The 23535-nt window shown below is 35.9% G+C and overlaps 1 protein-coding gene and 1 pseudogene across 16 annotated transcripts in view; both read right to left on the bottom strand.

Moving 5' to 3' along the window:
* ANKS1B (ankyrin repeat and sterile alpha motif domain containing 1B) overlaps positions 1-23535 on the bottom strand; it is a 1113310-nt gene that overhangs the window by 559299 nt on the left and 530476 nt on the right. The gene's annotated exons all lie outside the window — the stretch shown is intronic.
* On the bottom strand, positions 18437-19173 carry LOC309868957 (regucalcin pseudogene; annotated as a pseudogene). Its single transcript has one exon. The product of its transcript is annotated as a regucalcin pseudogene (transcript).

Below are 23535 nucleotides of genomic sequence, written 5' to 3'. Positions count from 1 at the left end.
GTTTTAGAGGGGAGAGGGGTGGAGGGATGGGTGAGACTGATGATGGGTATTAAGGAGGGCACAAATTGCAAGGAGCACTGGGTGTTATATGTGAACAATGAATCATGGAACACTATATCAACAACTAATGACATACTGTAGGATGACTAATATAACACAGTAATAAAATAAATAATAAATTAAATAAATAAGTAAAAAAACAAAGCTTTTATTAGCACTTGATTTTCAAAAGAAAGGAAGAAAATAAAAACTGGGTAGAAAAAAAGGGAAGAAATTATTTCCCTTAGTAACAAATATTTTTATAAAATTTATTTAGTAAAACCTTCAACTGACTTATTATTTTATAGTGACTTAGATGAAATCATAGTTGGAACAGTTCTTACAAATGACATGAAACCAAGAGGAATAAATAATATAGTGCATAACAAATACAGGATTTCAAGAGGTAGAAATTTAACAAGATGAAATTTCAAAGAGATAGACAACCTTTTGCACTGATTGAGAATTTTAAAAAATTGTCATTCCAGAAAGGCAGATTTACTATGAAGCTCATGATACTTAAGATTCAGAGCCCCTGATTTATACCAAAACCTGCCAGAGCCCTGTACCAAGTTCCTTATGCATTTTTCTTCTTAAAGAGGATCTCCAAAATTATATAAGCTCCAGTCCTCACACAATCTGAATATACTCTTGAGTTTCATTTCTCAAAGGATAATAAGCTGCCTAACTGAATCATTCCACTGTAACTCAACAAATCTTTTAGATCAGATGAAGGAGAGTAAATAAAATCATAATTCATGCAAGAGCATAATTTGCACCCAGAGTCAATTTACATATAAGTGGGAGAAATAGCCATCTAAAACCAACCATGTTAGATCCAGAGCCCTCACTTTGGTGGGAATTTGCACATACAAAAGGGAAGTAAGAAAGATTTCCCATAGTAGTAAAACACAAGGGACCAACAGGCATTTCCCCCAGAGAAGGTCCAATCAGGACTGTCCATAAGGTATGCAAGATTCCAAGCAAGTATTTTGGACTTGGAGGGACTCTTGCCTATATAAAGTGTTTAAGTTAAACGTATTACAAAATGCATGGATCCATGTTAAGTACAGTATTTTATCAATGAAGATTTAGAATGATGGATAGAGAAGAGGTACTTACATCCTCATTTATTGTACAGTCAGGGCACATGAAGGGTCTGGTCACTACCTCTTCCTGTTCAGATCCAGCAACCATTTCCTCATGTTTTTTATTGCTATATGTACCATTCCTAGCCAATTTCATATCTCACGCCATTAGAAAAAGGTGGCAACATGCTTGTTACTGTTATGATTTTTTAGAGCTGTGTATATTTAAACAACACATATCCTTTTGCTTGTGTCATTCTAATACCATTTACTTGATGTGGATTACACAATTACCCATTACAGCTGCATCATTTATCATGCTACCTGTGAATTCTGACTTCAGTCACTCTCTCAAAGTTGTTACTGTGCTTCATTGATGATGACCATGAATACAGGCTATTCCCAGAGTATTTCAGAAAATGAGAACGATAGTTTGTTTCTGATCATATTAAATTTACTGACCACAATTTTAGAGCATAAACTCATTGTATCTTCCAACTATGCTTCTCTTGAACTGGTTAAGCTAATATCACTGAATTCCTCAAAATGCTATTGCTTTTGTTATTGTCTATACTCTCACCTTCCACAAACTGCCTCCAGTGAGGAAGATAGGCAAGAGGCCTATGGACAGTGTGAGAAGAGAAGATCTATTTGTGCAAAAAGAATGTCCATCCTTCACTCAGCATGTCATAGATTTGCTCCTGAAGAGCACATTACTGCATCAATGGAAGAACACTGGTCAGAAGGGCCCACAGAAATTTGGAAAGTTCTTGTGGGAGAGCAGCATGGACAACCCCAGAGGACTACCTGACATGTGGCACAGAGCCTGTGGAGTTGGGATAAGAATCCTGGGTGGGAGTGGTTGGGACTACCTAAAATCAAGGATGCCTCCTGTGTCTTCTGCCCCCGAGTCCTACAGACTGGAGTCAGTCCAATGGTCAAATACAGACCAGTGATAGCTGATGCAGAGACCCATGGCTCATGCCCAAGGGCAAGTGACAGACGGCTATTAGCCAGAGCCTAAAATGTGTCATGTCTGATGTGAGTGACAATCATCCAAATCAGCACATCTGCACTATTTTGGTGGATCAGTTTCATGTGACCTCACAAAAGAAATACTGTAGTGGCCAGCAGCAATGGTTCACTCACCAGGCCACCCTTCTAGTACTTGGACTGGTCACAGAAATGTGTCAGTCCCAGAGCTCCTTGGCAGCATCTGATGATTCCATGTATGGAGTTAAGAGTTATAGAGTGCCTCAAAAGCAAGCAGTGGGGACTAGAGTTTATACAGATTCTGGTCTGGGTTCAGGGAGCCATGGCCAGATGGCACCGTCAGTCCTGGTCAGTCCAATGCACTGAGGACTGCCTTAGAAAATTTTTCAGGAAGGCATTCCAAAGCTTGGGAACCCTGAAGTCAAAGGGCCTGAGATAAGAGTCACACCTCCTTGAGTTTAAGTTTGGTAGGTGTCCAATTCTAAGTGAAATATTCAGAACAATCCTAAGATCTGGTAGATCAGAGTACTGAATACTGGGTCATTAGAAGAAAGGAAATTAGAAAAGCAGACAAGCCTGGAAGTCATCTCTATCAGGTATTTCTGATACAGAAGGAGGCACTCTAGATAGTTCAGGTGTTCCTTGAAGATTTGGTTATAAAGAGGGACAAAGAAAAACTTAAATTAAGGGGCCTATGAAACAAAAATGGCTAAAAAAAAATTAACAAAAGACAATCAGAAAAATCAACAAAAGAAAAACAAAACAGACCATTAAAAAAAAAATCACATATCCACAGAAGTAGGCTCTGAACTAAGAAAGCCAGTATTGCTGGGCCTGAATTTACCTGCCTTTGCTCTTCTATTCTGTATTACATGAGGCAGATCCCTGTGGGTTGTCTTTCCCAGAATTCCAACTCAGCTGGTTTCTGGGTGGCTTTGAAAAGCAAATGGGAAGCTTTTATGAAAGACTGGAAAGGTTAGGAAGGGAGAAGCCGGGAATATTTCTCTCCTTCTATTTCTGCCTTGGGAAATATCTCCATTAGGACTGTTTCTTTTCCAAGTTTCCATTATTACATCTTTGGTTTTGTTGGTCCCTAGCCTCTGATTGCAGTACCACCTCCTTTTGTGTCTCACCCTAAGGATGCTAATGGCTTCCTGCTTGTGCTAGTCTCTAGGCCACCTCAATGCCCTCTGTTTGGCTTTTCTACTCTTCTATCATCTGTAAAATCCTCTGCTGCATATACCCTCTGTTACAAAGCCTCTATAATTAAAACAGTGTGGTATTGCTCCAAGAGTAGACAGAAGGACAACAAAACAAATGAAAAGTCCAGAAATAGACTCAGGTATATATGGAAATTGGGTATGTGATAAAGTTGTCATCTCAAATCACTGTTGAAAAGGATGATCTTTAGAACAGATGATATTAGTACAGCTAGATAGCCATTTTTTAAAAAAAAAGGAAAAACAATTGAATCTGACTTCTCATATTATCTCAAGATTAATTTTACATAAATATAAAAAATAAAATCACACAAGTTCAAGACAAAAACAGTGAATTCTATTATTACCTGAGAGTTGGGAAAGTCTTTCTAACTATTGACTTAAAATACAAAGCAGAAAAAGAAAAGTATGAGAAAATATACTACTTTTACAAAAGACAAAACATGATATTAAAAGCAAAATCAGAAGACAAATCAAGAGGAAATATTTGCAATTCACAAAGATCTAACCCAGTGTTTGTCAGCCTTAGCACTTTTGACATTTGGGGCAAGATAATTCTTTGTTGTGTGGGTGTCCTGTGCATTGCAGAATGTTTAACAGCATCTTTGGACTCTACTTTCTAGAGGCCAATAGTACTCACTCCCCAGGTGTAATAACCAAACATGCTTCCAGACATTGCCAAATATTCTGGGGAGGGGAGCAGAGAAGGAAGCAAATAATTTTCAGTTGAGAATCACTACTGTGTTCTAATACGTAAAAAGATCTTAAAATAGTGAAGGAAATGTTCAAAACTCTAATGGAAAATTGGACAAAAGACATAGACAATTGATAAAAAGAGACAAAAAGCTCTTGAGCACCTGAAAGTATACTTAATCTCACTCATAATAAGAAAAGTACAAATTAAAACTACACTGAGGTACGTCTTACTTATCAGATTGGCACTTATCCAAACATTGCTAATAACTCAGTGAGATATACATTACTGATGGAAGTGCAAAATAGCAAAACCCCTCTGAAGCAGAAGTTAACAAAATTATCTCTACATTTTCCTTTGACCTAAGAGCCTTACTTCCGAAAATCTCCAAAGAGATATAGCTCCACAAATACAAAACACATATGTACAAGGTTATTTATTGATGCTTTCTTGTAACATCGGAAGGTTAAAAATAATTCAGATGTTCATCCACAGGGTGATGGCATAAACTATGACACATATACCCAGTGAAGTATTCTGTAGACCTTAAAGGAAATGAGGACTATCTCTATGTAGTGATATATAATAAGGTTCAGTGGAAAAAGCAAGGTGCAGAACAGTGAGTGTGTTGTGTTACAAAAATATAACTTTTATAAAAATGGTAACCTCTAGCAGATGAATGGGAAGAATGAAGTAGGAGTAGATGTAAGGAAGCAAGAATTTATTAAGTACATCTTTTTACATAATTTTTCAAATTTTGAACTGCATAAATATCAAATATATTAAAAGATTTTAAAAACTGGGAAAGTTAAACCCTGAAGTTGGAGAGAAACCAAAACAAATATATATAGCTCTATTTTAAATTAGTGTTATAATTCAGAGAGAAAAATTGTTTCAAATAACCTTTGACACAGTACAGGCATACCTGGGAGATACTGTGGATTTCATCCCAAACCACTGCAAGGAAACAAATACTGCAAGAAAGCAATTCAAATGATTTTTTGGTTTCTCAGTGTGTATAAAACTTGTGCTGGTACTATACTGTGGTCTATTAAGTGTGTAATAGCATTATGTCTAAAAAGTTATGTACACAGTATGTTTAAAAAATATTCAGTTGCTAGGGCACCTCGGTGACTTAGTCTATTAAGGGCCTGGTTCTTGATTACAACTCAGGTCATGATAAGGGTCATGGTCTCAGGGTCATGAGATGGAGCCCGCAACAAGCTCCATGCTGGGTGTGGAGCCTGCTTAACATTCTCTCTCTCTCTTTCCCTCTCCCTTTACCCGCCCCCCCAAAAAACAAAGAAACAAATAAACTCTATTGTTAAAAAATTTGAACCATCATCTGGGCTTTCCATGGATCAAGTCTTTTTGCTGGTGGGGATTTGCCTTGATGTTGATGACTGCTGACTGACCAGAGTGGTTGCTATAGATGATGGCTGCTGACTGACCAGGCTGTAGCAATTTCTTAAAATAAGGCAAAACTGAAGTTTTCCATATTGATTGACTCTTCCTTTTAGGAACAATTTCTCTGTAGCATGCAATGCTGCAGCAGAACTTTCAAAATTGGAGTCAATCCTCTCAAAGTCTGCCTCTGCTTTATCTACTAAGTTTATGTAATATGCTAAAATCTTTTTTCGTCATTTCAACAAACTTTACATCATCACCAAGAATAGATGTTATCTCAAGAAACCACTTTCTTTGCTCATCCATAAGAAGCAACTCCTTGTCTGTTAAAATTTTACCATGAGATTGCAACAACTCAGTTACATCTTCAGGTACCACTTCTAATTCTAGTTCTCTTTCTATTTCCACCACATCTATAGTCACTTCCTCACTAAAGTCTTGAACCCCTCAAAGTTATCCATAAAGGTTGGAATTAACTTCTTTCAAACTTCTGTTAATGCTGATTTTTTTCACCTCTTCCCATGAATCATGCATATTCTTAAAGATATCTAGATGGCGAATCCTTTGCAGGAGGTTTGTTAATTTACCCTGCAGATCCGTCAGAGGAATTCTATTTATGGCAGTCACAGCTTTGCAAGATGTATTTCTTAAATAATAAGACCTGAAAGTCAAGATTGTTTCTTGATCCATGGGCTGCAGAATGGATGTTGTGTTAACAGGCATAAAAACAATATTAATTTTGCCCATCTCTGTCAGAACCCTTGGGTAACCAAGTGCATTGTCAATGAGCAGTAATAATTTGGGAAGAATTGTTTTTACTTCTGAGTGATAGGTCTCGGTAGTAAATATAATAATAAAATATTCAGTAAGCCATGTTGTAAACAGATATGCTGTCATCCTGGCCTTGTTATTCTACTGATTGAGCACAGGGAGAATAGATTTAGCATAAATTCTTAAGATCCTAGGAGTTTTGTAATAGTAGATAGTAGAGGACTACTGGATTCTATTTAAAGTCACCAGTTGCATTAACCCCTAACAAGAGAGTCAGCCTGTCCTTTGAAGCTTTGAAGCCAGGCATTGACTTCTCTCTAGCTACAAAAGTCCTAGATTTTATCTTTTTCCAATTAACGACTGTTTCATCTATGTTGAAAATCTATTGTTTAGTGTAGCTACTGCCATTAATTATCTTAGCTAGATCTTCTGGATAACTTATTGCTGCTTTTATATCAACATCTGCTTTTATTCACCTTGTACTTTTATGTTATAGAGACAAATTCTTTCCCTAAACTCCGTAAACCAACCTCTCTCTTAGCTTCAAACTTTTCTTCTGCAACTTCCTCACCTCTCTTAGCCTTCACATAGTTGGAGAGAGTTAAGGCCTTGCTCTGGGTTAGGCTTTGGCTTGAGGGAATGTTGTGACTGGTTTGACCTTCAATTCAGAACACTAAAACTTTCTCCATATCAGCAATAAGGCTGTTTTACTTTCCTATCATTCATGTGTTCATTAGTGCAGCATTTTAAATTTTCTTTAAGAAATTTTTCTTTGCATTCACAACTTGGCTGACTATTTGAAGCAAGAGGTCTAGTTTTTTACCTATGTTGACTTATAAGTGAGAGATAGAGGATTCTTTCTTTTGCTTAAATACTTAAAGGCCATTAGGGTTATTAATTGGCTTACTTTCAATATTATTATATCTCAGGGAGGCCCAAGAGAGGGAAAGAGACAGAGAAATTTTTACTTGAGTATAGTTGATGTACAATGTTATGATAGTTCCCAGTGTACAACTACCATGCCCACTTTATATTGGAAGACAAACAGCCAATAAATGTAGAAAAAATAATATTGTAAGAGAACCACAATTTTGCAATCCCAATGAAATGACTGTTCCAATAAATGATTATCAAAGGATGATAAATGAGAAATTGTCATTGGGAAATGCATGGTGTTCTCAACAGTGTATTCATCCTCACAATTTACTTGCTAATTACAAAGGGAAAAGTAGATATTAGCAATGGAGAGATCCAGTGATCACCGCTCAAAAGTAATCAATTTTTCATAACCAAGAGAAGGGAACCCTGACATTATAAGCTTCCTGATGTGTTGCAATATAACTGCTCAGGATCACCTAGAAAGTATTCTTGAAAGAAATGTTTAACCTAATATAACCGAGACTTTAGATCTAACTTACAAGTATAAGAAATATAGAGTGTAAAGGAAAAGTTAAAAATCCAAGAAGAAAACAATCAGATAGCTGTAGAATGTGAGACATTTTTATAAGACAAGTGGCCTAATCTCATGAAAATATCAAAATCATTTAAAAAATAATGGGGAATTATTTTAGACTGAAAGAAACAAAAGTGATGTCAAATGAAATATGTGAATTTTGATTGAATCCTTGTGTGAAAATTGCTTAAAAAGCTGCTTGAAAATGCAATTGCAGGGGCGCCTGGGTGGCTCAGTGGGTTAAGGCCTCTGCCTTCGGCGGGTCATGATCTCAGGGTCCTGGGATCGAGCCCCGCATCGGGCTCTCTGCTCAGCAGGGAGCTTGCTTCCTCCTCTCTCTCTGCCTGCCTCGCTACCTACTTGTGATCTCTCTCTGTCAAATAAATAAATAAAATATTTTTAAAAAATTAAAAAAAAAAGAAAATGCAATTGCAAGGGTATTTGGGGGGAAATTGGGTAAATTAGATAGATTGGTTGATTAGATAAACTGATTATATATCAGTGGCATTATGTGTTATGTGTTAAATAGCATTATGATTATATAGGGAAAGTCCCCTCTTCTGTACATATGCTGCAATATTTAAGAGTAACATTATCTCTGAAATATATTCTCAAATAATTCAGTAAGATAGATATAGATAGATGATAGACAGATAAAACAAATATGACTAATGTTAATCATTGAATATAGGTTGTTGGATGGTATGCATATGTTCATTACACTATTTTTTTAGCTTTTCTGCTTAAAAAATTTTTTAATAAAAATATGGCTAAAAACATTGCTCAAATATAGGATGCAATATGGCTGAACATAAAGAAGGCTCAAATGTGTAGGGGGTTAGTGGAACACGATTATTCTATCCTTAGACTATTTAAAGAGGCACAAAACATTACTTAGTCTGAGATAGCTGATGGTACAGAGATGCTAGGATGGCACTAGATTCAGCTTCTGGAGCCACAAAGACTGGGGACCTGTCTCAGCTGTTGGTGCTGACAGTGAAGCCGATTATACAGGTATCTATGGATCTAAAGCATCTGGTAATGACTTACAAAAACAGGTAACAATAAGTGGATGTTGGCAAGGAGAGTCTACCTCAGCTATGATTGTTAAGTTTAATGGAACACAGTGATACGGACAACACTGAGAAATCCAATGCAGAGCAACTCTCACTGGGGAAACCAATAAGAAAAATCTAGGCTGAGATTTAAACAAAGGATATAAATGAACTATATAAAATTGTAGGAACACTGATAGAGCCAGATAAGTTCTGAGAATCTCTTTAAAAGACTGGCAATGAATTCATTTAAAATTATATAAATACTTCACTTTCCTAGTCCCAGATGTCTTTCCCCTCTGGGTAAAAGGCAATGGTTTGTTAATAAGTACCTGGCCTCATCACACACGAGTTTCAGGGTGAAAAGGAAATATTACTTTAATTGACTAGTTGAAAATTTCATGTCTGGAATTTAATTACCTGTTAGAACTGTAGGTAAGATATCACAATCTCATAACATTTTAGTGCCTTTTTAAAATGACCATAATCTGTCAGAATATTGGTGGAAAACTGTATTGAAATAACATAAGTATTGGGATATAATTAACTCTAAGATTGAAGGAGAAACTTAAAAGCACTTAAATGTACACTATTGAAGCTTAGGTGAAAAGGAAGGTTCTCTTTAAGCAATAAAGCACAAACTGAACTTCAAACTTCTCTACTGCGTTCACGTTTCGCAGTCTAGTTTCTGGTTTTGGATCCTAGGGAAAATCTGAAGGTGGATGAAGTTGTTCTTTGTGAAATTACCCTGACTTCTTTTTCAGAGTAGCTGGCTCTTTATGGCATTTGGAGTCTGTCTGTCCTACTTTACCTCTTAGTTATATAGGACTTTGGATTGTTTTCCAGGATTTAACTTAGTTGTTTTTGTCTGGCACCATATGTGTTCAGGGTAACATATTGTACGGTGTGTTGTCTCGATATTTCATCACAAGATTGGGCTCATAGGAAGTTCTGGAGTCTTGGTGATAGCCTGATGAATAGGGGAGAGCAGGAACAAATGTTCTCTAGTCCCTGAACCTTAGAGATCCCTGGAAATTCACAATTTAAAAGATAAGACTCATTAGAAGAGGTATATTTGCAAAGGCAGGATCATGGACCAAATAAATTAGTTACTAGTCTATTAGATAAGTACACTTGCCCTCTTGGTATGCTTTCTCATCTGTAAGAACCCCCCAAATTCTTCAGTTTTATACTTTCATATGTAAAGAACACATCTTTGCTGCTAAATTGGCACTTGAAAACTGCCCTCATTATTAAGGAAATAAGAATTTCTCTGAAATTTTTTTTTCATTTCCATTGATAATGCAAAGGTAAACCAAACCAGCATATAATAACCATAAATTCTTATGAAGTAGCATCTTACCAAATAATGCTTTACCATTTGTTAAAGACATTTAGCCACATTAGCAAATGAACCAAATTAACATCAGTATTATTCCTTTAAAACTGATGACCCAAGTCTGAATAAAACCTGAATTACATAGAACTTCAGGGTTTAAAATCAACTTCACCATACTGATACTACTTAGGGTTCTTATCATGCTGTGTTCCTTATGATTCAGTTGTAATTAGTCAGAATATACTGCAGCTGTTTGTGACTTCAAGAAGAATAAGATGTTTATATAGAGAAAATGTTTCATTATCTTGCTTTTTGAAAATTTTTTCTTTGTAAATGGTATTTTACAATATGTTTTCCCATCATTTCAAATCTTAAACAAGGTCGTTAAATAGGGTTTTATCATACATAGAAAAATTGCTACCTATTAATTTTCTTCCCTACTTCCTTCCATAGTTCCATACATGCATACACAGCATTTACACACATTAGTTTTATACACAACACTTTCTGGCTCTTTATGTTACTGCAAAAGCACACTGTCTCAGGTTTTCTTGGCTTTTTACATCTACTTTGGTACCATGGCCAGGGGTTCAGGTGCACTATTGTTTCCTTTAGTTTTTTCATTTTAGTGGTTATTTTGAAGTTATGGATCATGTCTCTGCAGAATATTTATATGTCTGCATTCCTTCATGATGTGTGCCTTTTAAAAAATATATATTTATTCATTTATTTGACAGATCACAAGCAGGCAGAGACACAGGCAAGAGAGAGAGGAGGAAGCAGGCTCCTCGCTGAGCAGAGAGTCCGATGCAGGGCTCGATCCCAGGACCCTGAGACCATGACCCAAGCTGAAGCAGAGGCTTTAACCCACTGAGCCACCCGGGCGCCCCCATGATGTGTGCCTTTTATATAATTCTAGGATGCACTCTTTTTTCCTGCCTTAATTCTCTAATTTCTGGGTGATACTGGAGTCAGACATGGATATCACAGTGAGGGTCTGTACTAAAATAAAATATAATCCTATTATATCCAGCATGGAATTTTGAAGTACCATGAATCATGGTGTGAAAAATACCTTTTCAAATATCTGGAAGGACAATTATTAAATTTTGCTATAGTTTCACTCTTATTTTATAAGTTTTACGTATACCCAATTTCTTTTCTTTTTTTTTTTTTTAAGATTTTATTTATTTTTTTGAGAGAGCACAAGCAGGGAGAGAGTGGAGAAGGGCAAAAAGTGAGGGGAAAGCAGACTCCTTGCTGAGTGGGGAGCCCAACATGGGACTCAATCCCAGGACTCTGAGATCATGACCTGAGACTTCAGATCATAGTGAGTAATCTTAGAAATATTCTCTATGAAAGTAAATTGCATGGTCCAAGTAATGTGTTACTCTCCTACTATGAGTTTATACCATTATTAAAATTGCTTTACACTAAAATACTAAATTACATAAGGATGCCTTATAAATAGAAGATATTCAACAAAGAATTCTTGATGATAATCTCACCCCCCGCCCCCCGCAATTCAGCAAATTAAAACAAGTTGCAAAAGCTTTATGTAAGCCACACAGCTAGTTAATTGCAGAGTAATCTAGAAAATACACTCCTGTATCCCTCTCCAGCTCTGGGTTGGGTGATTAAATCACAGACACATTGATAGATTTGTTGGAAAAAGTTTATCTGTTCATCTAATCTAGGACATCCCTCACCTAATATATGTAATTTACACATATATCTTTAACTTTCTTAAAAATTTGATTATAGTTGACACACGATGTTACATTAATTTCAGGTGTGAAATTTAGTGATATTTAAACTTTTCAATTAGCTGAAGTGTCCAATGGTTAAAGCACTTGGTCATTGTTCTTTATGATATCATTCTTTCTTAAAATTGAAGTATAATTGACATACAGTGTTCTATTAGTTTCAGGTATACAACACTGATTTGACAGTGTTCAGCACCATAAGGGTATTCACCATCTGTCACCATACAGCGCTATTACAATATTATTGACAATATACCCTATAACATACTCTTCATCTCCATGACTAATTTATTTTATAACTGGAAGTTTATACCCTTTAATCCCCATTATTTATTTTACCCTCCTCTCCACCCACCTCTTTTCTGGGAATTGTTAGTTTGTTCTCTGTATTTAAGAGTACATTTTTTTGAAAAAAAATTACCCATTCCCCCATCCACCTCCCCTCCAGCAACCCCGTTTATTTCCCATCATTAAGTCGTCTCTTATGGTTTGTCTTCCTCTCTGTTTTCCTCCTATTTTATTTTTCATTCCCTTCCCATATGCTCATCTGCTTTGTTTCTTAAATTCCACATATGAATGAAATCATATTTCATATTTCATTCTATTTCAATCTATTTTTCTTTGACTGACTTATTTCACTTAGCATCATACCCTCTAGTTCCATCAACTTCATTGCAAATGGCAACATTTCATTCTTTTTGATGGCTGAGTAATATTCCATTATATATATGTGATATATATGTATGTGTGTATATATGTTTTCTATGTGTGTGTGTATATGTATATGTGTATATACAAACACATATCTGTATCTATATCATATATATCTATCGATATCTATAGAGATATCGATAGATAAATAGATAGATAGACATCTATATCTATATATCTCCACATCCTCTTTAACCATTTATCTGTTGATGGACAACTGGACTCTTCCTATATTTTGATTATTGTGGACATTGTTGCTATAAACATCAGGGGGCAGGTTTCCCTTTGAAACACTACATTTGTATTCTTTGGATAAATACCTAGTAGTACAATTGCTGGATCTTAGGGTAGGTCTATTTGTAACTTTTTGAGGAACCTCCATACTATTTTCCAGAGTGGGTCTATTAGTTTGCATTCCTACAAACAACATAAGAAGGTTTCCCCTTTCTCTGCATCCTCCTCAATATCCATGTTTCTGAGTTGTTAATTTTAGCCATTCTGACTGGTATCAGGTGGTATCTCATTGTGGTTTTGATTTGTTAAAAACAAAATAATAATAACAAATAATCCAGTTAAGAGTATTAATAATTAATTAATAATATTAATATCATAATTAATTAAATATATTTAATTAATATTAATATTATCCAGTTGTCTATCAACAGATGAATGATTAAAGAAGATGTGGAGATATATAGATATAGATAGATATCTATCTATATATAGATAGATATGATATAGATACAGATATGTGTGTGTATATACACATATACATATACACACATAGAAATTAATATTAATAATATTAATATTAATTAATAACAATCCAGTTAAGATACAGATATGTGTGTGCATATACACATATACATATACACACACACATAGAAAACATATATATACACATACATATATATCACATATATATAACGGAATATCACTCAGCCATCAAAAAGAATGAAATGTTGCCATTTGCAATGAAGGTTGCAACACCCCTGATATTGGATGATGTTGAGAATTTTTTCATGTGTCTCTTGGCCATCTGTCTGTCTTCTTTGGACAAATGTCTGTTCATGTCTTCTGCCCATTTCTTAACTGGATTATTTGCTTTTTTGGTGTTGGTTTAGTAAGTTCTTTATAGATTTTGGATACTAGCCCTTTATCTGATAAGACATTTGCAAATATCTTCTCCCATAGCTACCATAACCTGCTTTTTAGTTTTGTTGATTATCTCCTTTGCTGTGCAAGAGTTTTTTATCTTGATGAAGTTCCAACCATTCATTTTTGTTTTTGTTTCCCTTGCCTTTGGAGATGTTATCTCATAAGTCACTGTGGCCTAGGTCAAACAGGTTGCTACCTATGGTCTCTTCTAGGACTTTGATGGATTCCTGTCTCACATTTAGGTCTTTCATCCATTTTATTTTTGTGTATGGTATAAGAAATTGGTCCAGGTTTATTCTGCATGTGGCTGTCCAATTTTCCCAACACCATTTGTTGAAGAGACTGTCTTTTCTCCATTGGATATTCTTTCCCACTTTGTTGAAGATTAGTTGGCCATAGAGTTGAGGGTCCATTTCTGGGTTCTCTATTCTGTTCCATTGATCTATGTGTCTGTTTTTGTGCCAGTACCATTCTGTCTTAATGATTATAGCTTTGTAATGCAACTTGCTGTGATGCCTCCAGCTTTGGTTTGCTTTTTTCAACATTCCTTTGACTACTCATGGTCTTTTCCATACAAATTTTAGGATTCGTTGTTCTAGCTCTGTGAAAAATGTTGATAGTATTTTGACAGGGATAGCATTGAATGCATAGATTGCTTTGAGTAGCATAGACAATTTAACAATATTTATTCTTCCAATCCATGAGCATGGAATGTTTTTCCATTTCTTTGTGTCTCCCACAATCTTTCATAAGTGCTCTATAGTTTTCAGAGTAGAGATCCTTTTTTCCTTTGACTAGATTTATTCCCAAATATCTTATGGTTTTTGGTGCAGTTGTAAATGTGATCAATTCCTTGATTTCTCTTTCTTCTATCTAATTGTTAGTGCATAAAAATGCAACTGATTTCTGTGCATTGATTTTATATCCTGCCACTTTGTTGAATTCCTGTATGAGTTCTAGCAATTTTGGGGTGGAGCCTTTTGGGTTTTCCACATAGGGTATCATGGCATCTACAAAGAATGAAAATTTGACTTCTTTTTTGCTGATTCTTATGCCTTTTCTTTTTGTTGTCTGATTTCTAAGACTAGGACTTCTAGCACTATGTTGAACAACAGTGGTGAGATTGGGAATTTCTGTCATGTTCCTGACCTCAAGAGAAAAGCTTTCAGTCTTTCCCCATTGAAAATTATATTCACTGTCAGCTTTTCATACATGACTTTTATAATATTAAGGTCTGTTCCCTTTATCTCTACACTAAGGAGAGTTTTTACCAAGAAAGATGCTCTATTTTGTCAAATGCTTTTCCTGCATCTATCAAGAGGATTGTATGCTTCTTGTCCTTTCTTTTATTAATATACAGTGATTAATTCACAGATGTTGAACCACACTTGCAGCCCAGGAATAAATCCCACTTGCCATGGTGAAGAATCCTCCCAATATTCTGTTGGATCCTATTGGCTAGCATTTTGGTGGCATCATGTTCATCAGGGATATTGGGCTATAGTTCTCCTTTTTGGTGGGGTCCTTGTCTCATTTTGAGATCAAGTTACTGCTGGCCTCATAGAAACAGGAAGTTTTCCTTTCATTCCTATTTTTGAAACAATTTCAGAAGAACAGATATTAATTCCTCTTTAAATGTTTGGTAGAATTCCCCTGGGAAGCCATTTAGCCCTGGACTCTTTTTTGTTGGGAGATTTTTGATTACTGCTTCAATTTCCTTGCTGGTTCTAGGTCTGTTCAGGTATTCTATTCCTTCCTTTTTCAATTTTGGGAGTTTACATGTTTCTACGAATTCATCCATTTCTTCCAGATTGTCTAATATGTTGGCATATAATTGTTAGTACATCTTATAATTGTTTGTACTTTTTTGGTGTTTGTTGTAATCTCTCCTCTTCCATTTATGATTTTATTTATTTGGATACTTTCTCTTTTGTTTTTGGTAAGTTTGGCCAGGACTTTCCCAATCTTGTTAATCCTTCCAAGGAACCAGCTCTTAGTTTCATTGATTTTTTTTCTTTTTAAAATTTATTTCTATTTCATTGATTTCTGCTCTAATCTTTAGTATTTCTCTTCTCCTCCTGGATTTAGGCTTTATTTGCTGTTCTTTTTCCAGCTCCTTTAGGTGTAATGTTAGGTTGTGTATTTGAGACTTTCCTTTTTCTTTCTTTCTTTTTTTTTTCCATACAAAGACTAAGAGACACATGAGAGAAATTTCAACATCTCTCACCATCAGAAATAATCAAATCAAAACCATAATGAGATACAACCTTACCCCAGTTAAAATTATCAAGACAGGAATTTCCGTTGGTGGGAATGAAAACTGCTACAGCCACTCTTTTTTTTTTTTTTTTTTTTTTTAAGATTTTCTTTATTTGTGAGAGAGTGAGAGAGAGTAAGCAAGAGAGGTAGAGGGGGAGGGAGAAGCATGCTCCCCCCTGAGCAGAGAGCCTAATATGGGCTCGATCCCAGGATCATGGAATTATGAACTGAGCCGAGGGCAGATAATTAAACTGACTGAGCCACCCGGCTACCCTGAGACGACTTTGTTCCTTGAGAAAGTCCTGCATTGCTATATACTTCTCTCTTGGGACCACCTTTGCTTATCCCAAAGGTTCTGAGCTGTTGTGTTTTTTCATTTGTTTCCACGTCTTTTTAAAAATTCTTCTGTAACTTCCTGCTTGGCCCATTCACTCTTTACTAGGATGCTCTTTAACCTTCATTTATTTGTCATCCTTCCAATATTTTTTCTTGTAGTTGACTTCAAGTTTTAAAGCATTGTGGTCTGAAATGGTACAGTCTGAATCTTTTTTTTTTTTTTTTTTTTCCAGTCGAGTCCTGATTTGTAATGTGATCTATACTGGATAATGTTCCATGTGCATTTTGTTGCTTCAGAATGAAATGCTCTGAATATATCTGTGAAGTCCATTTGGTCCAGTGTGTCATTCAAAGCCCTTGTTTCTTATTGATTTTCTATTTGGATAATCTTTCCATTGCTATGAATGGGGTGTTAAAGTCCCCTACTATTTTGTATTATTGTCAATGAGTTTCTTTAATTTTCTTATTAATTGGTTTATATAATTGGCTGTTCCCAAGTTAGGGGCATAAATATTTAGGTTGTTAGATCTTCTTGTTGGATAGATGCTTTTATTATGATATAGTGTCCTCCTTCATCTCTTCTTAAGTCTTTGGTTTAAAAATCTAGTTTTTCTTGGGCACCTGGGTGGCTTAGTGGGTCAAAAATTTCTCTTCAGCTCAGGTCATGATCCCAAGGTCCTGGAACTGAGTCCAGCATCAGGCTCCCTAGTTACCAGGGAGTCTGTTTCTCCCTCTGCTTGCCACTCTCCCTGCTTGTGTGTACTCTCTCTCTCTGTCAAATAAATAAATAAAATCTTTAAAAAAATAAAATAAGATAAATAAAATCTTGTTTTTCTGATATAAGGATGGCTACTTCGAATTTCTTTTGATGTCCACTGGCATGAAAAAAATGGTTTTCCACCCCCTCACTTTCAATCTGGAGGTGTCTTTGCGTCTAAATGAGTCTCTTGTAAGCAGCATATTGGTGGGTCTTGTCTTATACCCTATTGTCTTTTGAAAGGCACATTTAGTAATTTACATTCAGAATAATTTTTGAAAGATACAAAGTTAGTGCCATTGTATTACCTGTAAAGCCATTGCTCCTATAGATTGTCTCTGTTCCTTTCTGGTCTTTGTTATTTTGGGACTCTCTGTCTACTCAAAGGATCCCCTTTAATATTCAGTTCTACTTCTTCCTTACCCATTTGGGTGCCTTTTATTAATTTTTCTTGTCAGATTGCTGCAACTGGGATTTTCAGTACTGTTTTGCATAAAAATACTGAGAACAACCTTGTCTTATTCCTGATCTTAGAGGAAAAGCTCTCCTCACTATTGAGGAGAATGTCAGTTGTGGGTTTTTATATATGACCTTTGTTATGTTGAAGTATCTTCTCTCTAAACCCACTTTGTTGAAAGTTTTTATCATAAATGGTTGTTGTATTTTGTCAGATGCTTTCTCTGCACCTGTTGGGATGACCAAATAGTTTTTTTATCCTTCCTCTTTTTAATGTGATGTATCACACTGATTGATTTGCAAATATTGAACCATCCTTACATCCATAGAAGAAATTCCACTTCATCTTGGTGAATGATTTTATTAAGGTATTGCTGAATTTTGTTACTAATATTTTGTTGAGAATTTGTGCATCAATGTTCATCAGAGATACTGGCCTATAATTTTCTTTTTTGTAGTGTTTGTCTGGTTTTGGTATCAGAATAATGCTGGTTTCACAAAATGCACTTAGAAGTTTTCCTTCCTCTTCTATTTTTTGAAGTAGTTTCAGAAGAATAGACATTTTTTTTATTTTTAATTTTTTTTTTTGCTACTAGGTCATTATTTATTGGGTTTTTTTGAAGTTTTAGGTATGATAAGTGTGGAATGCAAAACAAATATGGTCCCCACCCTTCCCTTTCTAGCATTTGCAAAGAATCAAGAGGCTGATTGAACAATTCTTTTCATTTCTATACTACCTTTGCAGAAAGCCTTATAGTGTATTATCAAAACTACCCTCACACCCTTACTAAAATGCTCTACCTTTCAAAAACTGTCAATAAAAATTTAACCCTGTTAATAATATAATTTCTTTAAATTTTTTGTAACTAGACTGAAATTTCAGCTCTATAATTTTCTACATGTCTTCAAAAGTCTTCAAGTAGGAAAGAAGGTTTCATCCTCTGTAGGAATAGAGAAGAATTCTTTGACCCCCAGGTCAGTTATCTTGAAAATTACACCAGCTTCAGGCTGCTGCAGAATACCCTTTGTGTCCATTCAACCCTGGACACAGGTCACATACATTTCAGAGTAGTCCTTCCCTTTGAAGCAACATGAAGTTGTTTTATCAACAGGCAACGTCACAGTCTGGAGTCTTTTCCTTGTCTTAGGAACTAAAAAAGTCACTCTTCTTCCTTTGAGAACTCTCCCTCACCATCAATACACATTCCATCTGGAAATTATTCTTCTTTCTCCAACTTGTAAACACTTGTGGAGTTGGAGATCTTTCCTGTTGCAGGTCATAATCAAAGGCATCCACAGAATAGGATAGGCTGTCAATGCAATAGATTTTGTAGTCTAGGTTTCAATCCAAACCACTGTAAATGTGTACCTGATCAAAACTCTTTTCCATGTGGTGGTCAGGAAAAGAGAATACAGGGACACCTGGCGCCACTCCAGAACTACTGAGGCCATTTCCTCAGCTATGGTGCCAGCAAAATATCTCCCAGGGGGTTCCACGTTCCCATTATGGAACTGATTGTTTTTCTTGTCTTTATCTATTGTAGCCAGGACAACTGTTGACTGAACTTCCCAGTTTAAAGGACAGAACTTTGTTCCAATGGTGGCAACATAGCCTCCTGCCTGGTGAAGTGTCACAGAGATAACACAGATATCCATGGTCACTTACTCCACCCCTGTGTAATTCCTACTTACTGCTTCCTGAGCAATTCCCACTGGTAAACCATTTTTGCAGGAAGATCTACAAAGAGCAGAGCTTTGGATACCTCTTCCTACTGGAGACTTGGGGCACTGGCAGTTCTTTGGAAAAACACACTCAATCTTAATGAAGACATTGTTATGGGGGAGATCTTGGTGCTAGTGACCCTCAGAGAGCTGATTTGGTATTAACTCCTTTCTTTTTCTTTCCTTCCTTCCTTCATTCTTTCCTCCCTCCCTCTCTCTCTCTTTCTTTCTTGGAAGAGAGAGGGTGAGTGGCAGGGGAGAGGGGCAGAAGGAGAGGGAGAGAGAGAATCCCAAGCAGGCTCCTTAACTGGCATATAGCCTCTTGCTGGGGCTCAGTCTCATGACCCTGAGATCATGACCTGAGGTGAAATTGAAAGTTAGATGCTTAACCAACTAAGCCACCCAGGTCTTAGGTATTAACTCTTTTTTAAATGTCTGGTTTACCTTCACCTGTGAAGCCATCTAGTCCAGGACTTTTGATTGTTGATAGTTTTTTGATTACCAATTCAGTTTTATTACTAGTAATAGGTCTGTCCTAATTTCCTATTTCTTCCTGATTTCATTCTGGAAGATCATATATTTCTAGGAAATTATCCATTTCTCCTGGGTTAAATTATTAGGTCATTAATACCTCTGGCCTCTAATATCTTGCCACTTGAAATGTGAACTATGGACTATCAGTCACCCAAAAGATTGTTATAAATGCAGTCTCAGGCCCAACCTAGTCCAGTTTAATCAGAATATTTTTTTTAAGGTTTTTTTCTTTTTTTTTTTTCCTTTTTTTTTTTCCTTTTAGATAGAGATCTCAAGTAGGCAGAGAGGCAGGCAGAGAAAGAAGGGGAGGCAGGCTCCCTGCCAAGCAGAGAGCCCGATGTGGGGCTCGATCCCAGGACCCTGAGATTATGACCTGAGCTGAAGGCAGAGGCTTAACCCACTGAGCCACCCAGGTGCTCCAATCAGAATATTTTTTAATAAGATATTCAAGTGACTTGTACACACACTAAAGTTTGAGAACACTGTTTTAACATCAATATAAATTTAAATATGTGTGTAATCTGTGCCTATCTATATATGTATTTTCATATTAGTTTACATTTTCCCCTCTTTCAGGACTTTATATGACTTTATTCACCATGGTAAAAACAGGTGAGTTCAATAAAATAACCTAATTGTAGAAATTCTCCGTTCTTGTACAAATGTCCAGTTATTCCCCAAAGGTCATCTTCTAAGCATATATGACTATGAAGAATTTTTACAGATGTAGCTTTATTTTTGAGGTAAATCTTGATTATTGTTATATCAAAAATGTTATTAAGCAGCACTGAATTTTTTCTTTTAAAGAAACTTTGTACAAATACTATATTCTTATAACCAGTATAATTAACTCATTTTCCCCCTTTAACTTAAATTTGAAATTTTATTAGTTATATTCATAGTCTTATTTTTTGCTTTGTTTTGTATTTTGTGTATTTATGGCAACAAGTATTTAAGTGACTTGCGACTGGTGTGACCATCCCAGAAAATGGAATTTTCAGTTCGAAACCAAGAAAATCCTGGGCAAAGCAAGTCATTTTCTCTATGATAAAGCTTACTAGGACTGATCAAAATTTTAAGAAGTATTTCCAATAAGTAATTTTTTATTTGGAATAATATTAACATGTTGATTCAATCCTGATTTTTAAAAACCACAGAAGGTTTGAGTAGAGCATTATGACATTTTCATAAAAGAGTAAGTTATAAAATACCTGCTTCATTTCTTTTTACAGACAATTTTTTTAAAATTTTTTATTTTTTATAAACATATATTTTTATCCCCAGGGGTACAGGTCTTTTACAGACAATTTTTAAAGCAATTAAAAAAAAAAAGTCTGCTCTTGGGATGCCTGGGTGGCTCACTTGGTTAAAAAAAAAAAGACGACTGCCTTTGGCTCAGGTCATGATCCCAGAGTCCTGGGATTGAATCCCGTGTCGGGCTGCCAGTTCCATGGGGAATCTGCTTCTCCCTCTGACCTCCCCTCTCATGCTCTCTCTCACTCTCTCTCAAATAAATAAATAAAATCTTAAAAAAGAAAAGTCTGCTTTCATGTATGTCAGTCACAAGTACCTATTTGACAGAAAACTCACCTCCTCTAATGTACCACAATAATAATTGTCCTGATATTACTTAAAGACAAACCTTGAAAATATGATACAACTTTTGAAAAGTTTTCTTTTCTCTGCTGATATTGCATAGTTATTTTAACTAGTAAACTAATAAAGTGGTCAATAAAGTAGATTGCCATTGACCTTTTCCCTTTGTGTCTCTATGAGTATCTAAAGATTGACAACAGTCTCGTAGAAGTAAAAATGTATTTCTTTTCAGATACCCATTGTCATTTTAAAAATAAAAGGAACAGGGACTGTACAAAATGTAAGTAAGCCTTTGGACCCTAGAACTAGTATAGGCAAGAATCAAACTGAGAAGATTATTTAGTTTTATAGAGAGGCCACTTATTATAAAAAGAAAGAATGACTCAGAGGGGATAAGAACCCAGATGGCAGAACCGAGTCATGGAGAATAACTAACAGGGAGCAGAACTGAGCCCCGTTCACAGAACAGGCAACATGTACCTGGCTGGAATTCAGTATTTCTATGGACTGATGACTTTTCCATCTTTTTTAAATGGAATTTTCTACTGTGGTTAATCTATGCTTGTGTGATCATTATATAATAGATATGTGGGTGGCAGATAACCTGTCTCTTTAGTTCACAGGACTTCTGACCAAGAGGAATGGTACTTAAGTGCTTTGTTTAAGATATCTTACCTAAGGAGACTCAAATGTATCTAGACCTAATTTAGAAGATAAACCTCAGCCTGAGACTAATGTTAAATGGGATGCAACTTTTGAGGGATTTCGGGAAGAGTTGAGTATTTTTTGCCTGTGGGAAGGATGTGAATTGTTGGATTAGAGGGTGGACTGTGGAAGACTGTATTTTATAAAGATAGCCATAGCTATATCCCTAACCTCACATGTTCATCGAGAATCTTGCCACTCCCCCATCATGAAGTAGAGTCTAATTTCGTTCCCAAAGAATCTGGATAGATAACCAACAGAATGTGATGGAATTGATGCTGTATGACTTCTGAGGTTAAGTCAGAAAGGCATACTACCTCCCCCTTGCATCTGGAACATTAGCAATTGAACCCTGCGTCACCATGTAAGTAGTCCAATTGCCCTGAGACCAATATGCCTTGAGGAAACTCAAGTTAGCCTATGCAGGGAGACTTCATGGGGAAGCACAGGGACTACCTAAAAGAGAGAGAGATATGGCCAGTTTCTAGCTTCTCCAGCCCCACACTGTTTTAGTTCCAGTTACCGTCTGACTACAACTACATAAGAGCTCTGAAATAATTCCAACCAGAGGAGGAAGCCTGTCCTGAAACTATAATATAATAATTCCTGCAGTTTTAATCTATTTAGTTTTGCTGTGGTTTGCTATACAGCAATGGTAACTGAAATACTTCTAAATTAAAAGATTTTAAGTATAATTTCATTTTTTTAAAAGATTTATTTATCTATTTTAGAGAGAGAATGTGTGAGCAGGGGAAGGGGCTGAGAGAGAGAGAGAATCTCAAGCAGGCTCCACACCCAATGGGAGGCTGATGCTCTGCTCAATTTCATGACCTGAGATCATGACCTCAGCCGAAATCAAGAGTCGGATGCCAACCAACTGAGCCACCCAAGCACCACTCACTTTTTTTTTTTTTTAAATAAGAGAACACATTTGTAGATTCTGGACCTCCATTAGGCAGCTTTATTTGAACCTGTACATAAGAGTCAAAAAAATTAAGTGTCTGCCCTCAGGAGCTCTAAATTTCAGGTCAAAATAGTTTTGAATCCTCTTTTTTATTATTATCATTTTTACCATGGGCCACAGAAAGTTACTTAATCTTTTTGTTTTCCTATCTACTAATTGTTGATAACACCTATAAGAGAGAATTAGCATACAGATTAAGTTAAATGAGTTAATACATGGGAAAGACCCCTACATGGTGTCTGACACATAAATACCTGACTCTACTTGGTGAAAATCCATTAGGATAGCTTTAAGAAAAAGACACATGTCATCAAGATGGTATATGCAAGGTAGGGAGATGGATAGAAGCAATGACATTTCATCAGTGAGCTGCCATATTATCTTATCCCTTTCTTGAAAATATCATAAATTTCTTCCCTTTACTCTGCCAGCAACAAGCTTAAAGATACTATTTTATCTCTCCATTAAGCAAAACTTCTTGGACTTTGAATTCCCTTTAAGTAAGGACTAAG

The sequence above is a fragment of the Mustela nivalis genome (genome assembly GCF_964662115.1).
Source record: "Mustela nivalis genome assembly, chromosome: 7".
Lineage (NCBI taxonomy): Eukaryota > Metazoa > Chordata > Mammalia > Carnivora > Mustelidae > Mustela > Mustela nivalis.
The sequence above is the reverse complement of the archived record's forward strand: the minus strand, read 5'-3'. Positions and strand labels throughout refer to the sequence as shown.